The 8578-nt window shown below is 37.3% G+C and overlaps 1 long non-coding RNA gene across 1 annotated transcript; it reads right to left on the bottom strand.

Annotated features, from left to right (window-relative positions):
* Positions 1-579: 579 nt before the first annotated feature.
* On the bottom strand, positions 580-2529 carry LOC128785201 (uncharacterized). The gene is made up of 2 exons (XR_008429804.1): positions 1207-2529; positions 580-966 (listed from the first exon to the last, which is right to left on the bottom strand). It is a non-coding gene; the product is annotated as an uncharacterized LOC128785201 (long non-coding RNA).
* Between the last annotated feature and the right edge of the window lie 6049 nt (positions 2530-8578).

Here is an 8578-nt window from a genome sequence, read left to right as displayed (position 1 = left end):
ACATGAGTCTTAATTCACAATTCACTTGATCTTCTAATTATTTGGAAACTAGATGGTGTCTTCAATATACATGTTTTAATGCTATGTACTTTATATTCATTTTGTGGCTTTAAAAGGCTCAGTAAATTGAATAGCCTCTGATTCCCATCTTAGATTTGTGTCTGTTTTTTCTTACATGTTCCATGAGAGCAGGTTGTAACCAAACACAGAGACTGTGATTTGTCTTTTGTCAATAATAGAGTAAGTAAAGGATAAAATTATTTTCAATCTAACTGCTTTTTACACACCTGCATTTAAAAACACAGATACCTCTTTTAGTCAAGATCGTTTCTCAGTTGCAGCTTGAAGGAAGGGGAGGAAAGGAGGCAAAGAGTATAGTCGGGCATTTATCATGTCATGCCTTTCCTGCTTTTGTGTTCTGCTGTAGGAGTCTACTACCCTGTGCTGGCAGAGATGGCTTTCTGTGCTTAGGAGACAGTGGATCTGACCCAAAATGTCCATTCTTGAGCTTAAAGACTGAGGGCACTCTGGGCCTTGATAAGACATTTTTTAATACCAGAATAAATACTGACCACACAGTTAAAGTGAAAGAGTTAAGTTTAATTTAGCTTCTTTTACAAACTGCTTCTTAAAGGCTTTTCTGTTTGCTCATCTCCACTGGATTCTAAACAGAGACATTTTGTTGCTATGGAAAATAGTGAGCAAGCAATAACAAATGCTTCCTCACATAGAAGCAAAGCACCCTGTTAACCATCAGCCATACAGATATGACTGAGAGTGGAAAAGAAAACATGGGGAAAAATATGAAACCAGTTCCAGCTTTCATTCTGTCCTTAAGTGAAATATAACCTCACTTCCTTCTTTCAGCATGGCACAGTGGCATTCATGTGGTCTTGGAGAAGAGGGTTCATTTGCTGATAGCAGTTTCACTGTTTAAGAATACCTGTCACAGTCATGTGTATCTGTCTGAAACAAGAGATTTTGAAAAGCTTCACCAGAGTTACAACTTCACATATGCACATTTTACACTAAGCCAAAAAGAATAAGGGATATTTCTTCTATGATCTTCTTAGTTCCAAGAAAATTTCTTCATGAGACATATGTGGGAAAATAATACCTTAAATACCTAAATCCAGTCAGACTTCATCTTGCCTCCAGTCTCTGAAAGGATTGCAGAGATATAAATTAGAAAAATTTGACATTCACCTTGATCTTTGCTTTGCCACCTAAGATGTTTTCCAGGGTCAGCCTTGAAATTCAACACAACACCATTCTGTCAGAATAGAGCAAAAGTTGCACTAAAATAGAGCTATTTTAGTTTTTAAAGTATTACTGTTACAGCTTTTTAAAAATAGTCACATATGACCCAACCTATTTTTAAACAACTGAATCTTTTCATTCCTAAGTCTCTTTTTTTCCCCATCTATCTGGAATTTTCTTTTTATAATGTTCTTGACTAAGCAGAGTTACAGTCTATACTAATTCATACAGCTTACTGAAGATGACAATTTCAAGGGAGCACTTGTGTTGTGACAGGCAAAGAACAGACCAGTTACACTTGTTTTTACTGAAGACAGGCAAAACTAGACCAAATCCTGCAGCACACACTCAAGCAAAACTCCAAGAGAAACTGCCTCAATTCATCTATGAATAGTCAGAAATAGACTTTAGCAGTTCCATATTTTTCACAGTGAACACTGAAAAGCTCGAATCATCCTTTTTGCAGATGTTGCTCATTCATGATTCAAAAATGTCTGATTCATTAAAAATGTAACAACTTAGCAAAAAGTAGATATCAGAAATTCGTTCTATAGAAAGCTCCAACTATATGTGAGATGAAACCTAGTAAACTTCAACTTCCCCACTAGCTGAAATTAAGCTAATTTTTGTTAACAATTAATAGTAAATAAGATGGTCTGAAAAGTGCCCAGTGCCTTGTGGACTTGATCTGCAGCAGCAGTTGCACCACATCAGTCTCCCTGAATCAGCAACATACCCATTTACCAAAAGAATTAAATAATGAAATCTGGAGTCTTTTTATGTATGCTTCCTCAGTGTTTTTCTTGTTCTACATGGTCATGTACATGACTAGATAATTTCATTAATATCTCTCTTCTGTCAGGAGACATCATTATACTGTAAGGAACGCAATAATCCACCCATGTGCATAAACTTCCTTTTGTAATACATCCCCCTTTCATCTACATTTTTCAAGGACTTTTACTTATTGTAAGTACACTTGGGTGGTATATGGGACTCAGCACCCACAATGCATTTTTCCTTCCCTAATTTCTAAGCTGCATTGCCTGAAGTTGAGGAGGTCTTGGGATATTCCCATGATTCTGGTTTGAGTCAGTATATGAAACACCAGATTAATAAGAGACTTTTACCAACTTAGTCACCACTCTGTATGCAAACAGAAACATTTTCCAGCAAGTGATTTTGACTAAGTTCAAGTTTATAAGCTTGACTCCTTTAATTCAGTTTTCTGCAGCAGAAATATCAATTATTCATCATTACTTACCAGGAAGGAAGTGTACCTGTAACATAGCAAGATGATCCTGTATAGAAAGTAATGTAGACTTCTTTGGATATGGAAAACATGCAATAATATTTTACTTCTCCCTTGGTTGGGAATCAAAGAGAACCTTGGGTACTCCAGTTCAAACCACATCACAGTTGAAGTGTCCAAAGAGAATCTAAAATTTCAGATTCAGCCACTGCTATGTAAAACAATGCCACAGGAACATTCCCATGTCAAAACCACAATATTTATAACCAGCTGAATAGCTCTTTCAGGCAATAAGCAATCAGTTCAAATATATACCTTATTCCAACTAAAATAGAGATCCACTGTATTATCTGTTCATGGAGAACACTTAGCCTAGACTCTAATCTCTAGAAATTGGCATAATTTGAAGGCACTTGAGAGAACAAACACTCAAATTACAGACTGTTAAAATAGGAAATATGAATGGATTTCTACTGGCATACTCTGTTGGACACTCCTGCAGTTATGCTGCAGCCCAAATATAAATGCTTTCTGTATTAGCTTGAGAGGCATTAAGGGTCATATTTTCTATAGATGAACTGAGATGAGGGCTGAAAATCTAACTTGTAAAAGCAAAGAGGAGGGGAGGCCTTGAAAGTAGGCTTTCTAATCATGTGTACAGAAGGCTCTTCTGTGGATGTACCATGATGGCTATAGAGACAGAGCTGGCTTTACATGGGGCAGGGATAGAGGTTGACTTCTGTTAATGTCTTGAGCAGGACTCTTACCTGGGGGAAGCCTAGTTTCTTGCTAGTAAATGTGGTCACATTCTTCAGTACTATGTTGGGTTTAAAAGACTTTTTCTAGCTGTCTCTTACAGTTTCCAAGGGCTGATTTCACTGTGGGTGAGCACACAACACCAGGACTATCTTAGGAAATGACGCCCTATATTTAGATATCCAAATGCCTTAAAACGAAGCTGTTCTGAAAAGAGATAGCAAAAAATGTAAATTTATGCACTTAAGCAAAAAGCTGAAGAATCATCTCCCATCTAAAAATCCTTTATTTTCTCAAATCTTACTCAGTGGTGTCCTTGCCACCAGGACATACAAGAACTCCAGTTTTAACTTGTCATGCTATCCTTTGCGAGACTGGAAACAAAAGATATTTGTCCCAAGTTTTCCTTACAGACAGTGAAAATTAGAACACCTTTTCAGGTAACTGTTGTCAAAATTAATAATACATTAGAAATTGTAAAAAATTATCTGCTCAGAAGGCATAAGTTTTGTTTACATCGCTTTAAATTCACTTCTCAAGCTGTACAGAGGAAATACCTTTCTTTTGTAGATAGGACCTCTGAATGTAAATATCATACAATGATGAAGAGTGTATTTTATTTTTAAAACCTCACAGTTTGGGGAAATCTTTCTTAAAATTTTGGAATCCCTTGAACTTCTCTGACTATCACTGTCTGTAGTTTCTGGTGGAATTCCCATGGAAGGAAGTAAAAGTGTCCATGTCCTTTTGTTACTGGGGAGGAATTCAGGGGCTGAATTTCCTTCACATAAAGCTGTGTTCCCAATCCTCATGCCAAAACATCTACTGATAGAAAAAAGCTGTTTGAATGGTGTTTCAGTAATTTTGAATAATTCAGGACTCCATATTCTGGACTCCAGAGCGATTTGAGGTTTGAAACTGAGACATTAAAGCTAAAGTAATATAAATGGAATGACACGTGTGCTTTCCAAGATCTGGAAGCCTGCTGCCCTCCAGGTCTCTAGCTTATTCAGGAAATGACCATTTTTTATAATGTTGACATTCCCATATACAAATGAAAATCCATAGTGTTTCCCAGACCTGACACTGAAACACACACAAAAGGGAGAAGTGGGCTCAGAATGAAATAAAGTGCTAAAGGAAACAAGAATAATAATCTTGAACTTCATTTATTGTGCTTCTTTATATCTTTGGCAGTGTTTCTGTGGAAAGATTGAAGTTAAATTTTTCACATGTTTAACACCTGGTTAAACACCATATAAACCCATGGCAGTGGCCAAATACACCTCATTAAGGAAAACCCGAGACTACTGTCCTAATGAAGTTCCATAGTTTTCTATGCAGTATCATGGATTGATTCTTTAGAAGCTTTTTCAATAAGGCATCTGTCCTCATTTTATGTGTCCAGATTAAATGAAATATATTTTATTGAATAGCCACCTCTGGCTGTGATTCTTTATATCATTTGAAAATGTGTTTTTAATATTGCTGTTTGTAGGACAGCAGAGGGCAAATGTTTTACAAAGTAAAGCAAGAATATTGACACTGTAAAAGAGAATTCTTCTCGACACGTGTCAGTATTTGGTGCTGTGGCTGATATATGCCTACCTTTTTTTTGACTTGCTTTGTGTACTAACTATCACCAACATCTTGGAGATATCCTGGCTTCATATCTGCTGCAAAGTGCTACAGGCCAAGCATCTTTTATCTCCCTGCTATCACCCCCAGAGGTCAGAAGTTCATTTGGAGCATTGAAGCAGCCTGCTTCTGTAACAACTGGTGAAACGAGATTATGGTAAAGAAAGCAGTGTTGATTTTATTAGAAACTAGACAGAAGAATTAAATGAAACTAAAGTTGAACAGAAGAAACTTTCCTGTATCTGGCAGCTGCACAAAGTCTAGCTCACCAGGTTACAATCTCATGGTTATTACTGATACATTCAAGCACACTAGAAAAATGTATCAGTGCTTATCTGACCTTTCTTCTCATAATATGCTTCACAGATATGTTACAACAGGAACTTCAGCCAGCAGCAGCAGCTTCAGGGAAGAACAGTTCTGGCAGTCATGAGCAGAAGGGAAATGCTTCACCTTTTGAAGCTCCCTTCAGCTGAGAAAACTCCCTTGTTAGGATTACTGAAATCCAGTTTTTTTCAGTGGCAGGTTGTGTTAAATATATTTAAAGGACACAAAACCCAAGCAACTGTTTCTCTAACTGCAGTTTGTAGCTAATTCCACTCAGTGATGACAGCATTTCCAAGCCTTTGTGTGAACATTCCAGCTTTTTGCTAGATGTGTTGGAATATGTTGTCCTTATGAACTGATAAAAGGAAATCTTCAGCTCAGCCCACACACACACTTGGATTTCTCTTTATGGAAGCTCTGCTGATCTGTCACTGGGAAAATACCTTACTCAAAGAAGAGAAACAATTATTCTCTCAATACTGTTATTAAGAATTACGTATATTGTATTTAAGTATGTTGAAGATTGCTGCTGCCATAAGGCAGGAAAATGTGTAGGCTGAGGCTGGCTGATCAGAGCAGAATTTGATGTACATGTTGCTACATTGTAGTCTTTAATATAAAATGAAACTATACTCTGCCATCAGATTGTCATTGCTTTTAAAATTGGATTGTGATGCTTCACCATTCAACATTCCTTGAATTTCTTTAGTTAGTGAGTGCAAGAAAAAAAAACTGGTTGTCAGAACTAAGAGTGTAAAAGTTGGTCTCATGCTAGAAATCAGCCAACTTCAGGTTCAAAAGCTTGAAGAAATATCAGACATGCAGAAGCACAAATCATGGATGGGCCGTGCAGTGCAGGGCAGCCATTGCAGTGTTTCAGCATACACAAGGCTCAAATCTGCTTGCAATTTTGCAGGATTGGAGTAAAATTGATAGCCTAGGAAATTCTTTAATACTGACACATGAATGAAACTGTTCAGGAGAAAGAAAACTACCTCTAACACAGAGGTGTTCATGGGATCTGGTCATATTCATCTCATTAAATCAAACTGTCACATCTAGCACCACTCTTACCTACTGAAGGAGCTGTGCTGTCTTTCCAGTGCCTGGTCTCAGAACTGAATAGCAGCAATCTCTTCAAAATATCTCATTTGCCACATTGTGTCCATTGTGAAAACACAAAATACATAACCAGAACTGACAGGAGATGGCAGCCATGCAGAGAAAAGTGTGGCACGCAGAGTTTTGAAAGAGGAATGGAGGGCCAGAAGAGACAGTGAGGAAGAGCAGGGAAGGGAAGGTATGACAGCCTTAAGACACATCAAAGGAAGGGAGGAAAGCCATGGAAACAATTATGTCAGCCAAGGAGTATGAAACTGAAAACAGGGAATAGAAACTATTCACTCTGTTTAGGATACGAAGAAGGGATTAAAAGACAATAGAACCTGGGGGAAAAAACCAAGACATAGGGGAGTGAGAGGACTATGAAAGCAATGTTAGAAGCAGTATAATAGAAAACCACTATAGAGCAAGTACAGGCAGCTATGAGACTAGAGACTGAGGCAAACATCACTAAGTATGAGGAATGGGAAAGGAAGGGAGACTTTACTGGAGACTCAAACTAACTGTTGATGGAAAGAAAATAGAAAGATAGAATGAGGGAAACATTTGGGGAATGATAAAGAAAACAGGGATGTGAAGACATTAGGACATAGGGAAGAAGAGTAGATAGGAAAGAAAACTCTAAAGTAGATGAGGAGCACAGGCAAAAATAAAGGGAAAAAACCTTCAAAGACAAAATAAGCCAAGAAAAAACCCCAAACAATTTCCTTGTCTTAAGCTATCAAGGTAGGAGAAAGAGATAAAGTTATCCATTGATGACATAATCTTTTCTTTTGAAAAAGGCTGTACACTGTTTGCAAATTACAGAAAAAGCACAGTAACTATAGTTACCACAGTGCATACTGCTGCAAATATAATCCTCTTCTGGGTGTCCATGTTAATTCCTGCAGAGATGACTTTGTGATGCACAGCCATATCAAATAATCAATAGAAGTGCACCCAAATGCATTAGAAAGTTTCCATTTATCCTCCTAGTCAGCCTTACATTAGTACATAATTGTAGTCACTGACACTTGCTTTGTCACAACCTTTTCACTATAGCCTACTCCAGGAAACCATTCTCCAAACTTACCTGATCACACACCTGCATTAGTTGACGTGGTCATGTGAGGTGACAGAGACATAAACACGACATAATCCTTGCAATGTAATGTAATCCTCAGTATTACAGATGAAGAAGTTGATTTAGAAAGGCATTTGGGGACAAAGGAATTTAATTGTAGCCTAGAGATTCAGGCAGATGTCTGCGTTGCTTTGGATTATGATTTTACCATCCATTGGATTAATTGCCCCAGGAAAGTTACTCTCCATTTCAGGTTAGCCGGTATATTTTGATTTCTACATGTTTCTTGGGAATGCTGCAAAACTTTCCTAAAGAGTAGCTTCATCCTGGAACAAGATAAGAAAATGCAACTTTTAAGTTAAGTAAGAGCAGTGTTATAGGGACTGTTTCTAAGAAGAACTCTCCAATATTTCTGTACATTCACTGTCTATTCAAATCTTTCAAGCTCTCTGCATTGACTTTAACAGGCAATGAATTAGGCTGAAAATTAAAGTCTGACTGAAGCGTTCACTTAGAAAAATATGATGCTATCTGTGAACCACTGCATTCTGAACATTGTGATCAGGCCACAAAAAATGCAGCTTGAAACAGGTGCCAGACATTTTTGTAGGAAATCAGTGCAATTTCAGATAAGTTTAATAGAACAGCCATTTCATGAAGCAGCTAACAACCTCCTCACACTCCTATTTCACTCATCTTAACAAAATTATTCAAATCTTCAGAGTTTTCTACTGATCATATACAGAACCACATTTACAAATGGCCATGCTTTGTATTTAATCCATTTTTCCTTCAACTGTGCAAAAAACGTGATATTCACTTCAGGATACTTACTATATAGGAAGCCACAAAATGGGCAGCAAAGTTGTGTGGTACCTAGTCTGTCCAAACATGACAATATTACCTACAGAAAGTAAGCTGCAAAATGAGAAATGGAGGAAAATTACTATAAACTGAGTGTAAGTATATTAATTATAAAAGGAACTAGAGAGAAAACAGGCTCAATGTTTTCCTTCCTCTCCTTAAGAAGCTACACTGAACTCACTGGGGTAACTCAAGGTAGAGTTCCTAACTGAAGAATCACATCTTATTGTTACACATTCTTTCTCTGCATGGAACCCATTTATTTTTCCCCACTGGACTGTTTAGTAAACCACAAT

Source organism: Vidua chalybeata, chromosome 3 (genome assembly GCF_026979565.1).
Source record: "Vidua chalybeata isolate OUT-0048 chromosome 3, bVidCha1 merged haplotype, whole genome shotgun sequence".
Lineage (NCBI taxonomy): Eukaryota > Metazoa > Chordata > Aves > Passeriformes > Viduidae > Vidua > Vidua chalybeata.
Note: the sequence above shows the minus strand (reverse complement) of the source record. Positions and strands in the feature narration are given on the sequence as shown.